Source organism: Chiloscyllium plagiosum, unplaced genomic scaffold, assembly GCF_037043375.1.
Source record: "Chiloscyllium plagiosum isolate Xiang-an unplaced genomic scaffold, Cpla_swu_hap1 HiC_scaffold_10, whole genome shotgun sequence".
NCBI classification, from domain to species: Eukaryota; Metazoa; Chordata; class Chondrichthyes; order Orectolobiformes; family Hemiscylliidae; genus Chiloscyllium; species Chiloscyllium plagiosum.
Window position 1 is genome coordinate 43383102 of NW_028270148.1, and position 16068 is coordinate 43399169.

General features: G+C 38.8%; 1 protein-coding gene across 7 annotated transcripts in view; it reads left to right on the plus strand.

The window, feature by feature from the left end:
* Positions 1–16068, plus strand: part of LOC122552789 (transcriptional-regulating factor 1) — a 236190-nt gene that overhangs the window by 115394 nt on the left and 104728 nt on the right. The window contains exon 1 of one of the 7 annotated variants that reach the window (XM_043695726.2): positions 2358–2530. The exons of the other annotated variants lie outside the window; for them this stretch is intronic. The gene's annotated coding sequence lies outside the window, so the exon portion shown is untranslated. Of the gene's footprint in view, positions 1–2357; positions 2531–16068 lie in introns of those variants that run through there. 7 annotated transcript variants of the gene reach the window in all.

Sequence of the window (16068 nt, forward strand, 5' to 3'; positions counted from 1 at the left end):
TAATAGAGAACAGTGTACTGGAGAAAGCTGTAACAAATTTTGTTTAAGTGAGGTGATTTTATAATTTGACTGTCTGGGCAATAAGAAAGTTGCTGAATTCTTATGAAGGCTTAATATTTAATATCTTTTGAGAGAAAGTATTGAACAGTTTGGAAATGTTAATTATTCCAAATTCTCTTAGGTATTTGGATTCTTTGTGGTTTGTCAGGTCACTTTGGAAATTGGCACATTTTTAAGAAGACATTTCTTGGAAATCACATAGTTTGATCTAATTGCTTGACTCCGTTCTGGGAAGATGGGTTACTGAATTTGACATTGCAAGAGTTGGTTTTGCTTGAAAATTGTTTTGGTTTTCAATTGAAGAAAAGGGTGCCCAACTCCTCTGTACTTTTCTGTAACATCCTTGTTGTGAGTCCTATGTGATTAAGAAAAGAATGTAGCAGAGGAATCTCAGTTGGGGATCAGATAGGTCACCTCGATGGCATTGCTGCTTTTTTTTTTAATTCACTCATGGGATGTGGGCGTAGTTGGCTGTGCCAACATTTATTATCCATTCCTTTTGACTTTGAGCAAGTGGTGACAAGTTTTCTTGACCCACTTGCATTCCAATTGGTGTAGCTAGTGAGGGAACTCCAAGAATTTGACCCAGTGACACCAAAGGAACCATAGTATATTTTCAAGTCAGGATGGTATGTGGCTTGGAGGGGAACTTGTACGTGGTGGTGTTCCCGTGTATGTGCTGTCCCTGCTCTTCTAGATGTTAATGGCTGTGGATTTGGAACGTGGCCTGTAAGGTGTCCTGTTGAATTACTGCAATGTATCTTGTAGTTGGTACACACTACTGGCACGCTGTCAGTGGCATTAAGAAAGAACATCTGTACAAATGATGCAAATCAAGTGGGTAGCTTTGCCTCTTGAGTGTTGGAACTGCACTCATCCAGGCAAATGCAGAGTATTCCATTCCATTCCTGACTTTTGCCAAGTAATAGACATGCTGTGAGGAGCCGGGAGCAGTGTTCCCTCTAATCTACCTCTGTGTCCATGTGCAGCTGCTCTGCGCAAGCCAATCACTGCATTGACTCCGGTTCAGGAATTTGCTTTCACATATCGGCCTCAGAAGCTCTTGCAACTAGAACAAAAATTAGAGGGAGTGCTGGTCTGGAAGTGCATTGTCTGCTGCAAGATTCCTTGCCTGGTCCATTGTCACTTTTGTTAACTATGAGTTTTAATCTGGTGCATCAATAATCTAATGTCATCTTCTCTATTTATTCTGACTTGGTTAATTAGTTTTGAGCCAAAACCATTTTTTTACTTTTGCCTTCCTGACATTGAACAGGGAGACTGGTAGTGAATATTTTCCTTTTGTTAAAGCATGTTACTCCATCAGTTTGGGTTTGTGTGGCTCAACTGCTCGCTGTTTTAAATCTTGGTGGGAATTTAAGTATTTGCTTATTTTTGCTGACGTGCCACTATTTAACGCCATGAATAGCTTCCTGCGGTCGTGTTACTTTTCTGGGTATTTGTATTGAGTTGAGCAATTAATACTGAATTGTGTGTTGACAATTTAGCCTATAGTTGCTGGGAATTAAAATTACAGCAACAGATTAAAGAGGTGCTTGGAAGCAGAATTTGAGATGGAAATGAAAATAAAATTGAGGCTTGGAGATGTTGCAAGAGTTCATGGGATCAAACAACACTGAAGGAGGCAATTTGTGTGATTATATCTGCATCAACTCTTCATTTTTAAAATGAGCTGTCCACTTAGATCCACTCCCATGGTCTATCCCAACAGTCCTGAAAACTCCTTTGCCATTATACATCCAATTTCAATTTCATAGTTGGTAATTTGTCTTCTTTCTCCAGCTTTTTAGGCAGTGCATTCTCAATCATTATACTTGCAGTACACAGAATAATTTTTTTTTCCCTTTTTGCATGAAATGAATTTAATAAATATAAGAATTTGAGGAACATGAATAGCAGCTGAAAGGAGGTGATTTGTCTGTTCATTTTAGGTCCTTTTTCCTATTTTAAAAGCATATCTACATTACAACATATTTAACTGCTCTGGTTTAATGTTGTAACGCAATTTGGGTGCAGCCACTTTATCAAGACATTCAAGTGTTTACCTTACATGGACTTGCAAGTTCAGGATTAATGTTTTATAACAGTTATTTACCCCTTTTTGCATTGTCATGGGAACCAGTTGTCACTCAGCAACTATCTTCAGTCAAGAGAGAGGCAGTCTGGGATGATCACTGAGAGCAACAATGCTCCATGACCAGCTGATGGGAGGTGTGCAGCAGGGCTGGCTGCATTTGGAGCATTTTATTGATTGAACCTTCAACCCTGTAGTTGGGAAACTGGCATTCTACACCGTCTACTTACAGGCCAGCCTTCATTGTAATTAATTTGTGTTTGCTCTTGAGATTACTCTGCCAGTCACAGGAACTGACATCCATGAAACAAAATTTCACACTTGCACAGATGGAAAAGGTGCACAGAGCCAGAACCTATGATGATCACAAAAATCGTAAGACTTCGGGCAATCTTATTTTGTTTAAAAATTATCAGTTCATAAGTTGAGGGCAGTAGTATATTATTTTAAGATGTAGCCATTTGTCAGTGGGGGTGAGGTCTGTGTGGCAAGATGGAGAAAGATTATGCTGATAATTCAGTTTTTTTTTACTTGTGAAGCAGTACAATGGTGTGGTGCTCCCAGTGTAATACTGTGAGATCTCCATGATAATGTGAGACCTCCAAGACATCAATACATGTATATTACATGTAATTAAATATTTATTTATCTCCAGGATAATTACCACAGTACAGTAGACAAACATGAATAGTCTGAAGTGTTTTGGGTGTTGACATAGGTTGTCTTAGGTGATGAACTTTTGTGAGGTTACATTATCAATTCATGGGCAAATCTGTAGCATTTTTGTGCTTGACCATTTTCAACAGGTCACAACTGTTCATGTGCAGGTTTAATTGTGGATTAAAATACAGGCTCACCCATAACTTGATATCAAACAGCGCAGCAACTGTGACAGAATTTGGAATAAATGATGGCTCAGTAATACTTGTGTCTTTGCATGGATGCATTTTCATTGCAACTTTTTGACCCATAGGTAATTCAATATGTTTCACAGCCTATTGAGTTTTTTTGACATTACTGTTATACTGTCCAAACATTTGGCTGAAGGCTTACTGATGTCATTGGCGTGAAGTAGTAAGGAAATGGAGGAAAGAAATGACAAAATATTGCGCGATCGAGGCATACCAATGGTGATTGTACCAAAATGGTAACAAAAGCTATACCCACAGTAGGAGATAACAAAACAATTGTCATCTCATAATTAGAATAACAAATGCATAGCTTGGCAAGAAAAGAACGTCACCTGCAGCTGAACAATTTAAAAAAAAATGATTAGTGTTACAACTTTTGGTATTTTTCATTATCTGTAAGTTACATGTATTGATGCACAGCCTCAATAACTTTATAATATTGACTTGATGAGCAAAGCGCTGGCCTTCATGTAGAATTAGGTAATCATCAGAAATGACAGCATTTTCTGGACTATCTATGGAAAAATGATGCATGAAATCTACCCGTAGTGTGCAGATTTTGTGTGTGTTCTTGATTGGTCTACAAGAACAGTTCGTGTTCAAGTAATGTCAAATATCGAGGGTGAGAAATTATGCTGGATGTATTTTAATTTGAAAATAAGAAATGGGAACTGACCATAATTGGAAACTTCATAGTCTGAAGTGAGGGGGTGAGTGTACATTTCATGGATATGTATTGAAACATGCTGTTTGTTGTGTCTTTGAAGTTAGCAGTATGGATACTTCCTGAGGACCGCATGCTGAATTTGAAAGAAAGAAAAAATTGTTGGTTAAAGCAATCAATTGCATTCAATTTAAAATTGTGCAAATTAAGCAAAGATTAATTTTCTCTGCAATTCTGGGTTGAGTAATTGAAAACAAAATGTTGACAGTATCATTCTGATATGGTATGTTGAAGGATTCAGTGCACTTTTTGAGGCAGAATAGAATGTGGATTTGTTTGCACACAGTGAATCGCACATCTAATCATGTCACTGAAATATATGAAGTGGATTTGGGCGCTTTGGGATCCAAAGATGATGGTAATCCTAATATATTTTTTAGGTCTGTACCCTGTTTCTAGGCCCTTGTGTGATAGAATGATTTTTGCCAAGAAACCAAAGGTGATGTGAAGGAAAATGCCATCTCTCTCCTCTGAAGACCAACAGCAGTTACAAAATCTCAGAAAAATATGCCAAATTTACATCAACTAGAAGGTTTATGCAGGGTATGGGAATTAGCTGCAGCATCAAGAATGACAAGTCTAGGATCTATTTAATTCAAATCATGAAATCACAGAATCCCTACTGTGTGGAAGTCGGCTCATTTGGCCCATCGAGTCCACATCAACCCTCCAAACAGCATCCAAACCAGACCCCTCCACCCCATCCTTTAACCCTGCATTTCCCATGACTAATCCATCTTACCTGCATGACCCTGGGCACTATGGGCAATTTAGCATGCCAATCCACTTAAGCTGTACATCTTTGGATAGTGAGAGGAAACTGAAACACTTGGAGGAAACCCACATAGAAACAGGGAGAACGTTTAAAAAAGTTTGCAATGACTGGATGAATCTTACCAGTCTCCAAATAGTATGAAACAAATGGAGTAGAAAGTGTTTTGAAAGGTAGTATTGAGGAGCAAAAACTTCAGAGCAGTGATACTAGGGGATTTTACTTAGATTAATGCAGACTCAGGAAGTAAAAGTATTGAGGGTAGAAACTGTTATTGGCTTCTGAAGTGCACTGAGGAGAATTTTCCTGATCAGTTAAGCAAGGCAGAATTATTTGATCTGCTTCTGGAAAGTCAAGTTGGTCAACTGAAGAGAGTGTCATTTTGAGAACGTTTAGGGAAAAATGATGGTATCAGAAGGTTTAAGGTAGCCATGGACAAATGAGCTTTCTGGATATTTTTAATCAACGTGTTCAGGTGTGTTTTGACATACCCCTGGAGTAGATGGGACTTGAACCTGGGCCTCTTGTCCTAGATAAAGGAACGCTACCACTGAACAACAAGACGCCTAAGACGAGCTTTCCCAAGTATAAGTACTTGATTGGAGGAAGATCCATGTTGTGGTGAAAATGGATCAGTCCCAGCTAATTTGGGGTCAGATCGGCAGGGAAAGCTTCAGCGAATAAGGTGGCCTTGAATTGATTTGACTCTTGTTTATCAATGAGATGTATCCTCACAAAGGGGAAAAAGAGTTCCGTATATTTTCGAGTTAGATAAGATAAATGAGGAGTTAGTCAGATGACACAAATTAGAAGAGTTTGACAGATGCCAGATCGATAATACAAAGTTAGAACTCAGCTGAATGTACACAATTCTGAGGAGAAGTGAAGTAAATAAGAGCAGTAAAGAGACACTATGAAAAGATACTGGCAGCCAATGCAAGAGGGAATCCAAAATTTTCTTACAGTCATGATACTAATGAAAGAAAAGTGAGAGGAGGGCTGGAGCCAGTTTTGTAGGTGAAGTGCTTGGCAGTGGCAATAATTTAATATTTCTTCAGCTTTTTCCTCGGTAAAATCAATGCAAAGTCAAAATCCAAGAACCGGTAGTTTAAAATGATTTAAGTCTTACAAAATGGTTATCACAAGCCACATGATTTGTCTTGGGCATTCACAGAGCAACTGATAACTTGGTTGAGAGTTTATCACAGAGTGTCATTAAAGAATGCAAGGAATTCCAGGACTGGGCTTTGGAAGTTCAAAAGATGTGAAAACTTTAAGCTGCTGCTGAACCTAAGGGACATCACAAGGAATTCCAGCATAATTGACTGTACTTTGTGTGACACTTGTATTATGGATGCAAAGTTGGTTGAATGTAGGCAACAGTTGGGAGCACTTGTTTTTTTCAGTTTGGGGGATGGCTGTTAGTGGTGTTCCCCAGGATTATTACTGGGACCATAGCTTTTCTTGATATGCAATTAATATTGTCACTAAGGTATTCAGAGCGCGATTTCAAAATTTGCAGAAATTACGAATGTTCTAAATGTAGTGAGTTCTAGGTGGTTGGTGTTAAACTTCAAGAGAACGTAGATAAATTGATGGAATGGACTGACACGTCAGATTAAATTTACTGCAGCAAAATGTGAAAGTGCTTTGTTTTAAACACGAGTAGGGAGAAGAAAAATGAAACCAGGGTGCATATGTGAAAATGCATCATCCATAACATTTCTACCTGACAAAATATATATGAAGTATTCTAAATTTGAAATAACGAATCAAGTAAAGCACAATATCAACGGAATAACAGTGCATTAAATTCTTTGGTGTATAAAACTATTTTCTTGCATAAACTGCATCGAGCTGAGCAAAACCGTTTGTCTTGATTTTATTAGACAGCTTTTGAGTCACTTTGAGATACAGATCCTCATTCAGTCATTGGAGCCTCCGATCAGACCAGGAATTTAACAACTAGCTCTCGAACCTTGGCAACTCATGGTGATTTGCTAAATGAACTGTCAAGTCATAGAGTCATAGAGATGTACAGCACAGAAACAGACCCTTCGTCCAACTTGTCCATGCTGACCAGATATCCCAACCCAATCTAGACCCACCTGCCAGCATCTGGCCCACATCCCTCCAAACCCTTCCTATTCATATGTCCATCCAGATACCTTTTAAATGTTGCAATTGTATTATCCTCTACCACTTCCTCTGGCAACTCATTCCATACACGTACCACCCACTGCATGAAAAAAATTGCCCCTTAGGTCTCTTTTATATCTTTCCCCTCTCACCCTAAACCTGTGCCCTCCAGTTCTGGTCTTCCCTCACTCCAGGGAAAAGACTTTGTCTATTTATCCTATCCATGCCCCTCATCATTTTATAAATCTCTATAAGGTCACCCCTCAGCCTCTGATGCTCCAGGGAAAACAGCCCTAGCCTATTCAACCGCTCCCTATAGCTCAAATCTTCCAACCCTGGCAACATTCATGTAAATCTTTTCTGAACCCTTTCAAGTTCGATCCATCTCCAGAGCTACGAAAGCTTCCAAAAGGCCAGGAAGGCAGCAAACTACCTTTCTCTGTATATTCCACCATCACACACCACGTATGATGGTTTTAGACAGGGACCCAGCTGAATCCAGAATGAAAACAGAAAGAACTGCAGATACTGTAAATCAGAAGCAAAAACAAACCGCTGGAAAAACTCAATGGGTCTGCCAGCATCTGCAGAAAGAAATCAGTCAACGTTTCAGGCCGAGCGAACTCTTGTTCTGAGGAAGGGCCACTTGACTCAAAACGCCAAACCTCTCGATGGATGCTGCCAGACCCACCGAGCGCCCCCAGCAATTTGTGCCTTCGCCTCTGGATCCAGAAGGAAGTCCTCAAGTGATCAGCAACCCATGTTCTTACATATCTGGCAATCTTTCAAAAAATTAAGGAGCACTTTTCTTTCATGCATGCATGCCACACAAATAATTAAAGAGTTAAGCAAATGGAATTAAAGGACATTTTATGAAATCTATCCATGAGTTGTTCTAGAACAACTACAGTTTTCAATTATACAATAAGGTTCTTCTCACTTACTTTGATGATTCATTAAAAGGTTTTATTCTGTCGGTCATGGAGGAGGGGCTGCGCATGTTGAACTTGAAGTGGAAACTGTGTTAAAGTGTGAATGTTTTCATTTCTGAACATTATATCAGGTTCAGCTGAAAAAAAACACCTTTGTTTGAAGCTCTTGGTCTGCACTCATGAGGCAATTTCTAAGAATACAAGTAAAGGAGAAAACCAACTGTATGAGAGGTTGCAGGGTGTATTCTGATACTGGTGCTGCCAAGCTAATACAGTGGTCAAATACCTGGCCTTACTTAGACTTCAAACCAGACAGGTTAACCTGATTGATTTGGACATTGCCCCCAGAAATGAACAAGCAAATAGCTGTTAACTATTTTGTTGAGTTGAAAAAGGCACAGTGCATTACACGTATTACTTTAGCTTTTAATGAACAAGGCCCTGTGTATTAATACATTGCAACTTCTACTGCCCACAAATGCCCTACATTGCAAGTGTGACAACAAACTTAAATTAGATCTCCGCATTTCTTCTAGAGCAATTACCCGCTTCCTGGAATGTTGTACTCCAGTTGTGGCCTCACCAGTGTCTTATATAATCAAAAGGCAGTTGAAGATAGTTCACCAGAGATTCAATTGGCTGTTTGTTGCGATGAAGAGGTTGACTTGTTAAAAGCAGCTGAACAGGTTAGGCCTGTACTCGTTAGAGCTTAGGAAAATAAGAGGTGATCTTGTTGAAGATTCTGAGGGAGCTTTACAGGATAGATGTTGACAAGATGTTGAATCCTCATTGTTGAAGGGACACTCTATTAAAGCTAATAGGAAGGAATGTTTTCTTTCATTGCGTGGTGTATGTCAGGAATTCTTTACCCAATAGAGTTTTTGAGGCTAGATCCTGCATGTATTTAAGGAGGAGGTGGGTAGACCTTTGAAACATTGAGACGTTGGGGTGATGAGCATCTGGTAACAAAAAGGAGTTGAGGTCTAGAGCAGAACAACCTCAATCTTATGGAATGGTGAGGCAGGCTTAAAATCTGAATATGTTACTCCTTCATATGTTATTATGATGTTTTGTGTGATCTGACAATCTTGAAACCTTCATATCTTGCATTACACCTGCACTGAAATTCATTAACTATATCACTCAGTCCTATGATGGGCAGAACATAGTTTTTGACTTGACTGCAGTATCCTTATGGTGGTGAACACTATTTATTTTGCAACTGCATAGTAATGGACTAAAACTTCATTTTTTGCTCAAATGTTTGAGGTACCTTACCCAATTCTGAGGTAACTTGGTCACCTTTCGTGACCATGAGTGACGGCCTTAGGGCCTTCAAAGAGTTTGCACGATGTAGAACAAGAAATTACCTGATCAGGATAGCCATTATCCTGCAGCATGGCTTTGTACCTTAGTTCAGTGTCAAGCTTGTACATGAATAAATATCTGCGGCCCTACTTAAATTTGCTGATGATGCATATCTAATATCGCTTGTAACTGTAGGCTCTTATTCAGTAATACTCAAGTTCTTTATGACCAAATGATTATTAATGCTCATTTTGGCGATTTGCTTGATGACTTTTAGGATATTCTTTGGTTTTAGAACAAGTTGTTGTTGGTTTCTTGGGTAAGCAAACCTGGATCTTCTGATTGCTCATTAATGGGTTGACCCTTGAATTAAAATGGATGGCGACACAATAGACAGCATTGAGAATCTTGGGGCCATAATTTGCTGATGGTGCTCCATCAGCACTTTGTCTTTGACATGATGATACGTATTTAGGTTGTTAGCACTTGTAAGTGGCTGAACATCCAGGCTGATCGTTACCACAATGAGGGAAACAGGGAATCTAGCACTTAAATTTACTGTGTACCACCTTAACCAAACCGATCAAAGGATTGTGGAAAGTACTGAGGGAGAAGCATTATTCAATGTTGATGCATTCAATGCTAAATCAAATGCAGAAGGTGAAATCAAGGGGAGGAAGGATTGAATTGAAGAACAAAAAAGGGACAGTGTAAAAGCCAAAATATTGTAAATTCTAATTTGACATTTTAAACCTTCCCACAACCAAATCTTAAGAATGAGCTTCCCATGCACAAAAGTAAATTTCAGAAATTAAAGTTTGTTGATCTTCATGATATTTGAGTAATTATGTTCTCAGTTTATGGTTCAAGTTGGTGATTGATTTTTTTCAGTGGAATTTTAACCATAGAACAGTTACGCACCTTCATTTACATACAGTACATTGAGTGGACAAATTGAATCTGAGACTTTTACTGGTTAACTATAATAGATACATGAGGGAAAAATAATACTAGTTACATTGACGAGTTAAAGTAGAGCAGAAGTCTCAGAACCTAAGCACTAGTTTACAATAGTTAGGTTAAATTACGTATTTAATGGAGTAATTCTTTGTAAACTTATTGAGCACGCACATACAGTAACTTTATGCTACTCAATGCATTTTTGAATGATAAGGCAGACAACAGGATGTAATTTTGCCTAACTAATGACTGAAGTGGCACATCTTTCACATCAATTTGTGGATTTCTGTGGTAACCATGCACCTGCCTTCACCTCAAGTTAATATGACATTTATGCATAAGTAACACAAACATCATTTGTCCTGTTTTTTTAACAGCATATTGTGGCTCTGTGTTGAGATTTCTGGTTTGTCTCTGTTCCTGATCAAGTGTCACTGGCTTGAAACATCAATTCCGATTCTGTCTCCTTATATGCTGTCAAATTTGCTGAGCATTTCCAGCATTTTGTTCAGACGTCCACTATCCACAGCACTGTCATTCTGTGCTGACAATAATCATAGATTTGGCACTTGAGCTCTATTTGTTTTAGTTCACTGGTTTATACATTATGAAAGGTGATAGCTGTTCCAGAAATATCTGCTTAAATTGGCTTTGTGTTTGGACACCGTGGGTGCCTAGTCTTTCCCTAGGACTGTTCAAGAAAGATTTCAGGGAACTTCTGTGGGGTTTGTCATCTTACTTTATATAACTACAGCAAAAAGCAGTTACTTGCTACCCAGCTGCCAAAAGAGAAGTGGAGTCCATCTGTTGGACAGTTTGATAAAATCTTGTGCTAAATATAAGTTTGTGTGCTGACGTACTTTTGGCAGAAACAGCTCCTCCCTTCCCGTTGCTTCTGTAGAAGCAGGCAACAAATGAAATTTATGTTGCGCTTAGATCTTTACTAGTGAGTTGCTTGCCAACTTTCAACAAAAGTGCTTTAAAAATGATCTCCATTCCTAAATTACTTGTTAATTTCAAACATGTTTTAACTCTCATATTTCCTGCTGCTGCAGAGTCCGCTTCCAAATTTGCATTAAAAAGCCTTTGTTACGATATAAAAAAAGACTTGTATATGTCCAGCGCTCTGCATGCTTGCTTAATTTCTCAAAGCTTTTTCGAGCCAGTGTTTTAATATTTGTTTTCTAATTAGCCCCTCGATGCATTATTCCTTTTATCAGCTTTCTGCAATTGTTTTCTTTCTACTAATGGTAATGAGTATTTAACTGAATCCATTTTCATGGATGTGGGCACACCTTATATGCATTATTCTAAAATTACTACTATTAATTTTGAGAGTCCAGGCCAGGGAGACTTGTGCCTTCTGCAAGCTTTAACAACTGGGTTTCAGGTATTGCATTTGAAATTGTTAATCAAGAAAACACATTTTTGTGATGTTAGATTTACTGTCTAAAAAGAATCATCGAGGTTTCTGTCATGTGTGCACTGATTCTGTAAATGAGCAACGTGCACTGTTCCATTTCCCTCCAACCTCTCCCTGTAACTTTGCATGTTCTATCTTTGCTGATAATAATCCATTTCCCTCTTGAATGCCCCTATTGAACCAACACAGTTAGTCTCAGTTAGTGCATTCTAGGTCGTAACCATTTGCAGACTCATAAAAAGCTGTTTCTCCTTCCTTCATTGTTTCTTGTATGAATTACACTAAATATGTGTTCGTGATCTTGGCTATGAGCAGGAACAGACTTTTCTATCTCCTCTGTTCAGACTCTTGAGGATTTTGATTATCTCCCTCAAATCTCCTACCAACCTCCTCTACTCTAAGGAATAGTCACAATTTGTCATCAAAATGGAAATTCCACATCCTGTAACAACTCTTGCGAATGTTTTGTACACTCCTAAGGTCTTTCCTAAAGTGAACACAATAGTCCAGGTCAAGTCAAACCAATGTTTCATTATCTTTCCATGTTCTTCCTGCCAAAATGTGTCTTTGTGAAGTTCCGCACTCCTCACCAGATTGCAGTATTGTCAAGTTTGACATATTCACAAATTTCCAAGTTGTGCCCTGCATGCCAAGATCTAGGTCTTTTAATATGTATCAGGAAGAGCAACGTTCCCAGCACTGGCTCATGTGAATTTACACCTTCCTCCAGTCTGAAAAGCCTTCATTCACCACTGCTTTCTGTTTCCTGTCACTCATCCCAATTTATTTCCATGTTGCCATAGTAATGTTTTATTCCTGACCTATAATTTTGCTCACATGTTGAGCACTTTTCACACATCTGATTTCTTTCTTTGCAGCCATAGTATATAGAGTGTTCAGATTTTCATTAATTATTCAATTATGTATTTAAAATAACAATTTTGTTTACTAGCTTTCTGCTATTTCTCCTTTTCCTCCTCTCCTGATAATACTGACTGTTTTGCTCCACAAAATGATTGACCCTGGTTCAGTTACAGTTCCTCATCTGTCTGCGCATTCAATTGTGCATTCGATGGATTTGTTGGAGTCAAAAGATACCATCTCTTAAAATAGTTCAAAATTCATCCCATTGACCTGATCAATAATGAGTTCCTGGCCTGTTCCTGGCCTGAATTAATCTTTTGTCTTTTCCATAAAAGATGGATTTGCAGCTTGGAAACTGATTACAACATGCTCCTTTCTGTACTGATTGCAGCAATTGGGCCCATGGAATGTTATTGCCAAATAACATACAAACGAGTTCTACACAAGTTCAATCCACAGAGTGTAGCACATTGTGATATGGAAGTGCAGGCAAAGTTTAACTGACTGATCATTCTTAAAGAATTGTAGTTTGAGTTTTTCCTACACTGTCATTCCATATTTTAAGAAAAATTGCTTAAATTATGTTTTACATGTAATTTCTGTAATTTGAGAGTAAGATGTGAGTAATAGATTGAATGGCCATGATGCATTTGGTGGTTGATTCTCAGTCTTAAAATCTTGAATTTGATGACTTGCTAATTTTTGTCCCCAGCTTTATCAAAATTTGGACTTCTGCTCTCTAACACTGCCTTCCATCTGCATAAATGCATGAAAAAGCATTTGAAGGCCTCTTGTGTTTTAAAACTGGAAAAGCTCTGGCTGGGACTGAATTTCAAATGTTCAGTGAGCCTCAGATGACTCATTTCAAGCCGCCATAAAGGCATTAGAGTAGGAATAGATACTGTATGTCACAACAATCAAGGCAATCTTTGACCTGTTTTCTGCTGCTAAAATCAAATAAGCACTTTTTCAGCATTGGGCATTGGACAATGATTAGAAGCAAAGTTCTAAAAGATTCCACTTCTTCCTTTGCCAACCTCTACCTCTTTTCTGTCTTCCCACCCACACTGACTTATGTTGTCCAGGGATGAAGAGTCCTGTTATGACCCATTGTACTGTCCTGGCTGAGCTGTCCATAGCTTAGAAATACACATGACATTGTGTTTCTTTGCCAAGTTTCAGGTGTTTGTCATTAAAAAATGCTGCAGCAGCTCAGCAGGTCTGGCAATACTTGTGGAGAGAGACGCAAAGTTAATGTGTCCAGTCCAATAGGACTCTTCTTCAGATTAGACTTGAAACACAGACTGTTTTTCCTTTTCTACAGATGCTGCGAGACTTGCTGAGTTTCTCCATCATCCGCAGTTTGATTTTAACCCAAGTGTACGTTTTGAGTAAGCAAATGTTACAGAAGTAAAAGAACAAATGTTATGGCTATTTTAAAAGATGACATTGGCTATTTAAATGTATCTTTGTCCATTGGAGGCAATGGACTGGAAGTATTGTCACTGGACCCAGGTAATATTAGGCAAGGAATCTTGCAGTGAGTAACTCACCTCCTGACTCCCCAAAGCCTCACCATTAAGTACAAGATGCAAGTCAGGAGTTTAAAGGAATTCTGAATAGCTTTTGTCCTGAATAGTAGTCAGTAAGGCAAATGAATCATCTTGTTAGTTAAACTGGGTATTTTCACATTTGTGGAGTGGTGCAGATTGATTATTGCCATGCTCTTCCCAGATAACAAAGTTAACGATACAGATAATGCAAGTCTCTTATCCTTAGGAAAGTTTCCTCTTCACGCCTTGTTAGTCTTCTGAGAAATATAGACAAAAGTAGCGGGAGTATGCCATTGGGCCTTTGAGTCAGCTCTGCCATTGAATATAATCTTGGCTGATCATCCAACTTAGTGTCCTATTGTTGACCCCTTTAGCCCCAAAAACTTTATCTCCTTCTTGGAAACATTCCATGTTAAGGCTTTCCCACTTTGTTTCAGAGAATTCCAAAAGCTCACCACTGTCTGGATGAAGAAATTTCTGTTCACCTCAGCCCTACATCACCTACCCCATATCCTTAGACTATAACCCCTGGTTCTAGACTCTCCAGTCATAGAATCATTTTAGAACAGAAAGGGGCCCTTTGCCCCATTGACTCTACACTGACAAATTTTTTTCCAAAGCTACACTATTTCCATTTTTCAGCAGTAGTCATAGAATCAAACAGCATGGAAACAGACCCTTTGGTCCAACTTGTCCATGCCAACCAAGTTTTCCCAACTAAAATTGTCCCACTTGCCTGCGGTTGGCCCATATCCTTCTAAACCTTTTGCTATTCATGTACTTATCCAAATATGTTTTAAATGTAACTGTACCTGCATCTACCATTTCTTCCTCTGGCAGTTTATTCCACGTACAAACTACCCTCTGTGAGGAAGAAGTTGCCTCTCAGATTCTTTCTCCTCTCATTTTAAAAATATGCCCCCTAGTTATGAACCTCACCACCCAAGGGAAAAGACCTTTGCTATTCATCTTATCTTTGCCCTCATGATTTTAGCCTTTAGCCTTGAATGTTGTGACATACCCATGTACTTTAGAACACCTCACCTTCTCTCTTGGTCAGTGCATTCCAGATTCCCACCACTCAGGGTAAAAACATTTTTCCTCACAATGTCTCTAAACGTCCTGCCTTTCACCTTAAAATTATGATCCCTTATTCTCGACCCGTCAGCGAGGTGGAACAGCTGTTTTTTATCCATCCAGTCCATGGTCTTCATCTGTATAATCTTCTAGATCTCAATCAGGTCCCCTCTCAGCCTATTCCACTCTCAGAAAATAAACCTGAACCGATCTAGCCCCTCTTCATTGTTAAAATGCTCCAACTAAGGCAATATGCTGATGAATCTCCTCTACACTCCCTCATGTGCAATCATGTGCTTCCTATTGTGTGATAACCAGAACTGCACAGAGTACTCCAGCTATGGCCTAACCTAAGTTTTGTACAGCTCCAACATAACCTCCCTGCTCTTATGATCTGTGCCACAACTAATGAAAGGCACATGTCCCATATGCTGCCCTAACTATCCTATTAAGCTGTCCTGTCACCTTCAGTGATCTGTGGACTAGTGACCCATAATTACTCTGTTACTTCGAGCTTCCTGGAGTCTTGTCATCAAGGAATGTCTTTCCTGTGTTTATCTTGTCAAGTCCTGTTAGAATTTTATAGGTTTCTATGAGATTCCCACCTCATTCTTCTGAACTCCAGTGGATTTGGTCCTAACTGATCCAGTGTCTCTTATTATGTTAGTCCTGCCATCCCAGGAATCTGTCAGCCAAATCTTTATTGCGCTTCCCTCCTTGCTGAAGTGTGAAGTCCAGTTGTGGCTTATTGCATTATATAGGGGTTGTATAGAATTTCTTTTTGCTTTTCTACTCTCTGCTTCTACTTGGATTGTTGCATTTATAAACTGTTTTACAGCTTTTGTCAGCTAGTTTTGTCACCTTCTTAGTTTGCATGTGTAAGAATACTCAGATCTCTTTGCTTCTACATAATTTTAACACTACCATTTTGTTCCTCATCCTCCAAATTGCATCCTTTGTTATATTGTAAGGTGCATGTTTGTTGTTTGCCATTTAGGTATTAGAAGCATTGTTCTGTCATGGGAGAAGAGGCAAAAATATTTTCAAGTTACTAAGTGCTTGTGTATAACCTACAATACGTTAATAGTTATATTCTACAGAAGTTGCTAATTCCATAAGGCTGCTCTGTGTCATTGGATAGTTTCAGTTTTTATTTGCTATTATCTGGCTTTCTGCCCTTATTTTCACTCTTATCACCATTCTCTTCAGTTTTATCGTTCTCATTCTTTACTCCCCCTTCGTGTGCACTT